The 6,000-nt window shown below is 46.2% G+C and overlaps 1 protein-coding gene and 1 pseudogene across 1 annotated transcript in view; one reads left to right on the top strand and one right to left on the bottom strand.

Moving 5' to 3' along the window:
• Positions 1–6,000, bottom strand: part of DIAPH3 (diaphanous-related formin 3) — a 740,013-nt gene that overhangs the window by 716,092 nt on the left and 17,921 nt on the right. The gene's annotated exons all lie outside the window — the stretch shown is intronic.
• LOC102861677 lies at positions 4,263–5,968 on the top strand (annotated as a pseudogene).

The raw sequence follows: 6,000 nt of genomic DNA, 5'->3' as shown, positions 1-6,000 counted from the left end.
TGTTGTCCCTCTCCTTGGCACATGTGTCTTTACCCACTTATTTCCCTGCTCCACCATGCACCAGGCAAGATACCCATCCACTTCTACCCACTCCCTTCAACATCCATCTCCCATTGTCCCCCCCTTTGATCTGACAACATTTATCTGAAGCTTCCTTGGCCTCCATGATTCCAAATACATCGGCTTCAGACAGTTTCTTATGATGTGCTTCTAGAAGGAAAAAAAAGCAAATCTGTCCTGGAATAAGTATAGCTAGATACTCCTAGAACCAACAATGGTAAGACTTCTTCTCACATCCTTTGGACATATTATCCAGGGACCAATCTCTGAAGGACATTGTGTTTGGTAGAGGGAAATTAGAAAAAGAGGCAGAAGGCAGAACACCCAGTAGTTCCAACATTGAGCTCACACACGGAAATGACTGGTAGATAACACAATCCAGGCAATTTTTCATTCTGTTTTATCTGCGATTATGATGAGTCTGAATTGATTTGACAGCAACTAACAAGTCACCACTAAGTTTTCTTGTATAACTTGTTTACTATGTGACAATCCTTAATCTTTTTTAAAAAGGGGGGGGGAGGGGAAGATGACTGCATATTTTTAAAAGTCACATCTAAAAAGAGCAGGAGGGAAGATACAATCCTAGCTTAAGGTGCAGCCCCAGGACTATGCATAATTTGTGAGAATTTTATATTTCTTTCAGAAATATTAACCAAAGAAGAGAAACAAGAATTATTAACCAACCAGAATATGCCTATTAAGGATTTAAGCTAGCAAACCACTGGGTCATAACTCTCAAACTCACACTGTTGTCAAGTCAGAACCAATTCATAGCTGACCCTCCAGTGAGTTTTCAGAAGCTGTAAATCGCACAGGGGGTCGTCCATCCTTGTCCTTCAGAGTAGCTGGTAGATCCAAGTGCTGGCAAGGCTCTGCCTCTGGGTAAGCAGTGCAACTCCCTACGGACTCCACCACCAGAGCACAAGACATTATACTGCCCCACAGCCCGAGAGACTCGTGACGAAAAATAGTCTGCATTTTCTTTTTCAAAAAAAAAAAAAAATTCTATTTAGAATTAACCAGCTGTACTCAGTTTAGATGATCCCAATGTTGGCAACATCCAAAGCATCTAGTCAGGATCATAGTTAGGAGCAAGTCGAACATAGGTCTTCTCTCCATCAGGCCTAATCAAAGTGTTGACCTCAGCCACATCAATGCCATAGAGCTTCTTTACAGCTTGTTTAATTTGGTGCCTGTTGGCCTTGACATCCACAATGAATACAGTCTGTTGTTATCTTCTATCTTCTTCATGGCTGACTCTGTGATCAGGGGAAACTTGATGATGGCATCACTGGTCAAGCTTGTTTCTCCTGGGGGCGCTCTTCCGGGGGTATTTGGGCTGCCTTCGGAGTCTCAGCATCTTAGGCTGCTGGAAGGTGGGTGACCGTGCAGATCTTTTTTTTTGGGGGGGGGGGTGATGTGGATGCCCTTCAGGACTGCCTTCTTGGCCTTTAATGCCTTTGCTTTGGCTTCAGTTTTGGGAGTGGTAGGGGCTTCCTTCTTCACTTTCGGGCCATCTTTGTAGAAAGTAGTCTGCATTTCGTATTGTCAATCTTTCTTTGCTTCAAAAATTAGTCACAGGTTCGCACAATTATGTGGGGAGTAGAGAGGGGCTGAAGGAAATGGGAAAGATCGGTATGAAAAACAATGTATATGAACTTTGTAAAGAAACCAGTATTTAAAAAAAAAAAAAAACAACACACAGTGTAACATCAGTAGCTGTTTTATCAAAGGTATCTATACACTGAAATACACAGGTTCCTCACATTAATACTCTTCTTTGTACATTTCATCTAAAGGAATGTGAGAAATTCAGGGAAACAAATCTTGAAGAGGATTACACAGAGTTGACAAATACTAGGTCGCATGACACAGTTCCTTTCCAGCATGTACCATTCTATGTACCTTACATTACAAACACGTCAATTCTCTATTCGAGCTGTGAGCTCAAAGCAACTGCTGCCTTACTATCCTTGGCAATCTCCCAACAACTCCACAAGGAGACTTCAGCAATGACCCACTAGCCATAACCCAAGCACATTTGTATATAGGATTTTTTAAAGCACCATACTTTTATGTTGATTATCACATCATTCAAGCATACTACTAAAACAAGTCAACAAGGGTTGTGGGAAACCAGCTACAGTATGGGAAGGCATCCAAAGATCTTAATAGCCTTGTGCAAATTACTGAGCACTGCAGATCTTGCAAGGATATTAATTCCCCTATGTCTCATTCTCTCATCACTGAGGTTGTTTTCCTTGTAAACCTATCATTGAAGGTAGCTTAAGAGGCATTAAAGGTGCATCATCCTTGCCAAAACAAGATGTGTTATCTGTCTAAAGAAGTGTCACATCATCAGAAGGCAACTGAAAAGTAATATCTGACTTAAAAGACTACAAGGATTAAACGCAATTCCTTTTACAGTGAATGTAGGCCAAAGTCTATAGATTGAAAGAGAACAAGGAGGTAAAAACACTGGTTTCTTGATGTTAGATGCCGTGGAGTCGACTACAATTTACAGCGACCCTATGAACAGCGATCCTGAAACCTGCCCTTATCCTGCCTGTGCCATCCTCACCATCTCTGAGACATGAGAACCTTATTCGAGTCAGAATGTCAACTGATCTCGTTGGGAGTCTTTGACTCCTTCACTGACCCTCCATCTTTCCAAGTACGATGCCCCTTTCCAAGGAACAGCCTCACCTAGCTGTACATCCAAAGTATGAAAGATGAGAAAAAACACTGACTAGGTGAAGGGAAATTCTCCTCAGTCTACCTGCACACAAAATGCAGAGTTACTAGAAAAGTACTGCCACTTTTAGAATGCTAATAAGCCAAGCTCATATGTATAGCAGACTGGGATAAAAGAAAAAATTTATATAATGACCTGCTTAATGTTAGGGCCTCAAATAAGGAAAAATTCCTTCCTACACTTAACTCCCACACTTAACAGTCTAGTAGCGCTAATAGCAACAACGAGATAACACTATAGCAGACCTTAGCGGAGGGCCTGTAATTGAGGAATACTGCTTCAGGAGAGACAAGGAAAATCTTAGGGTCCCCAATTTACTTCAAGCATTTTAAGAGGAACACTGACTGGGAAAGACCAGACAAACACTGGCGAGAAAGCTGGACTAAAAGTCTAGTTCTAGAGAGCTCTGGTGGCCTAGTGGCAAGAAGCAGTACTGCAATCCAGAAAGCACTCAGTTTGAATCCACCAGATGCTCTGGAGGAGGGGAAATCTCCTCCTGTGCCAGTCGGATCTGATTCGATGGCACATAGCAAGACAAAATAAATAATCTTTTTAAAGAAAGTCAAGTTCTTAAAAATACACATAATCATTCAGAAAGCTAGCAGGAATTGATATAGATTAAAAACAACTTTAGATGGAGCTAGAAACATGAGTACAAACAAGGCCACTAAGATCCCATGCTAACTAGCTTGGCCTGCAAACTGAAGGGAAAGACTGAAGGATTTTAAGCAGGTTCCATAACCAAAAGATTATGACCGCAGTATGGTAGCTGAAGCAGAGTAGGATCAAGACAAGAGGCAAGGAAATCAGTACAGATGTCACCATCAAGAGCCAGGTGGAAGGAGAGGAAGGAGACAGCTGAACAGGACAGCAGAAAGGAAGAGGATGGTAAATACCATAAAAAGTACCCAGGATGTATATGAATTTTATGAACTTTGTATGTAAGCCAGTATAAAATTTTAAAAAGTTTTTTTAAAAGTACTCAAGGTTTACTCCAGGTACTGTAGATATACGAAAGTCCTATGTCAAAGAAGAACTGCTCACCATAGGCACTCTTTTTTTCTTTTTAGTAATTTTTATTGTGATTTTAACAAAAGTTTACAGAAAACTTGGATTTCCATTCATTCATTGTTGCATATTTTTCTCCCTAGCTGTCAGACCTAATCATATATTCCTTTAAGCAGCTCTTTCCTTCCTGTATTACAATGCCATGTTGGTTATTTATCCCCATTTCTTCATTTCCCCTCAGCCCTCACAGACGGGAAAAAGTATTTGGTCTGATAAGGGACTCTTATCTAAAATTTATAGAATACTCCAGCACCTCAACATGGTAAAGGTAAACAACCCAATCGCAAAATGGGCACACTCTATGAATAGACACTTCAACAAAGATGGTGAACAAACACATTCTTCATGTGTTCAAATGTTCCCAATCCCATTCCGGCGCCTCCACTCCGTCCCCTTCGGGTCTCCTGTGTGTGCAATGGACGGCATTGTCCCAGACATAGCAGTTGGTACCAAGCGGGGATCCAAGGAGCTCTTCTCTACCTGTGTCACCAACGGGCCTTTTATCATGAGCAGCTCGGCCTCTGCAGCCAATGGGAATGACAGCAAGAAGTTCAAGGGGGACAGCAGGAGCTTGGGCGCCCCGTTGCGCGTGGTGCATATCCGCAAGCTGCCCAGTGACGTCGCCGAGGGCGAGGTCATCTCCCTGGGGCTGCCCTTTGGAAAGGTCACCAACCTGCTGATGCTGAAGGGGAAGAACCAGGCCTTCATCGAGATGAACACAGAGGAGGCGGCCAACACCATGGTCAACTACTACACCTCGGTGGCGGCCATGCTGCACGGCCAGCCCATCTACATCCAGTTCTCCAACCACAAGGAGCTCAAGACCGACAGCTCCCCCAACCAAGCGCGCGCCCAGGCTGCCCTGCAGGCTGTCAACTCAGTCCAGTCAGGAAATCTGGCACTGGCCGCCTCAGCCGCTGCAGTGGATGCCATGGCCGGCCAGAGCCCCGTGCTCCGCATTATCGTGGAAAACCTCTTTTATCCCGTGACGCTGGACGTGCTCCACCAGATCTTTTCCAAGTTCGGAACTGTCCTGAAGATCATCACCTTCACCAAGAACAACCAGTTCCAGGCACTGCTGCAGTACGCAGAGCCTGTGAGCGCCCAGCACGCCAAGCTGTCACTGGACGGACAGAACATCTACAACACCTGCTGCACTTTGCGCATCGACTTCTCCAAGCTCACCAGCCTCAACGTCAAGTACAACAATGACAAAAGCAGCGACTACACGCGCCCTGACCTGCCCTCTGGGGACAGCCAGCCCTCCCTGGACCAGACCATGGCTGCCGCCTTTGGTGCACCTGGTATAATCTCAGCCTCTCCGTATGCAGGAGCTGGTTTCCCTCCCACCTTTGCCATTCCTCAAGCTGCAGGCCTCTCTGTTCCCAACGTCCACGGTGCCCTTGCTCCCCTGGCCATTCCCTCAGCTGCAGCCGCAGCAGCGGCAGCAGGCCGCATTGCCATTCCTGGCCTGGCAGGGGCAGGAAACTCAGTCCTGCTGGTCAGCAACCTGAACCCAGAGAGAGTCACACCCCAAAGCCTCTTTATTCTCTTCGGTGTGTATGGCGACGTGCAGCGTGTGAAGGTCTTGTTCAACAAGAAGGAGAATGCCCTGGTGCAGATGGCCGATGGGAGCCAGGCCCAGCTGGCCATGAGCCACCTCAATGGGCACAAGCTGCATGGGAAGCCCGTGCGTATCACATTGTCCAAGCACCAGAATGTGCAGCTGCCTCGGGAAGGCCAGGAGGACCAGGGCCTGAAAGGACTACGGCAACTCGCCCCTGCACCGCTTTAAGAAGCCGGGCTCCAAGAACTTCCAGAACATCTTCCCGCCCTCCGCGACCCTGCACCTCTCCAACATCCCGCCTTCCGCCTTCCGTATCCGAAGATGAACTCAAGATTCTCTTCTCTAGTAATGGAGGGGTAGTCAAGGGCTTCAAATTCTTCCAGAAGGACCGTAAGATGGCCCTGATTCAGATGGGCTCAGTGGAGGAGGCCACCGAGGCGCTCATAGACCTGCACAACCACGACCTGGGCGAGAACCACCACCTCCGCGTGTCCTTCTCCAAGTCCACCATCTAGGGCCGCCTGGCCGCGGGGCTGCCGCTCGGCAC

The sequence above is a fragment of the Elephantulus edwardii genome, unplaced genomic scaffold, assembly GCF_000299155.1.
Source record: "Elephantulus edwardii isolate Elephantulus edwardi_28Jun2011 unplaced genomic scaffold, EleEdw1.0 scaffold00023, whole genome shotgun sequence".
Classification (NCBI taxonomy): domain Eukaryota; kingdom Metazoa; phylum Chordata; class Mammalia; order Macroscelidea; family Macroscelididae; genus Elephantulus; species Elephantulus edwardii.
Note: the sequence above shows the minus strand (reverse complement) of the source record. Positions and strands in the feature narration are given on the sequence as shown.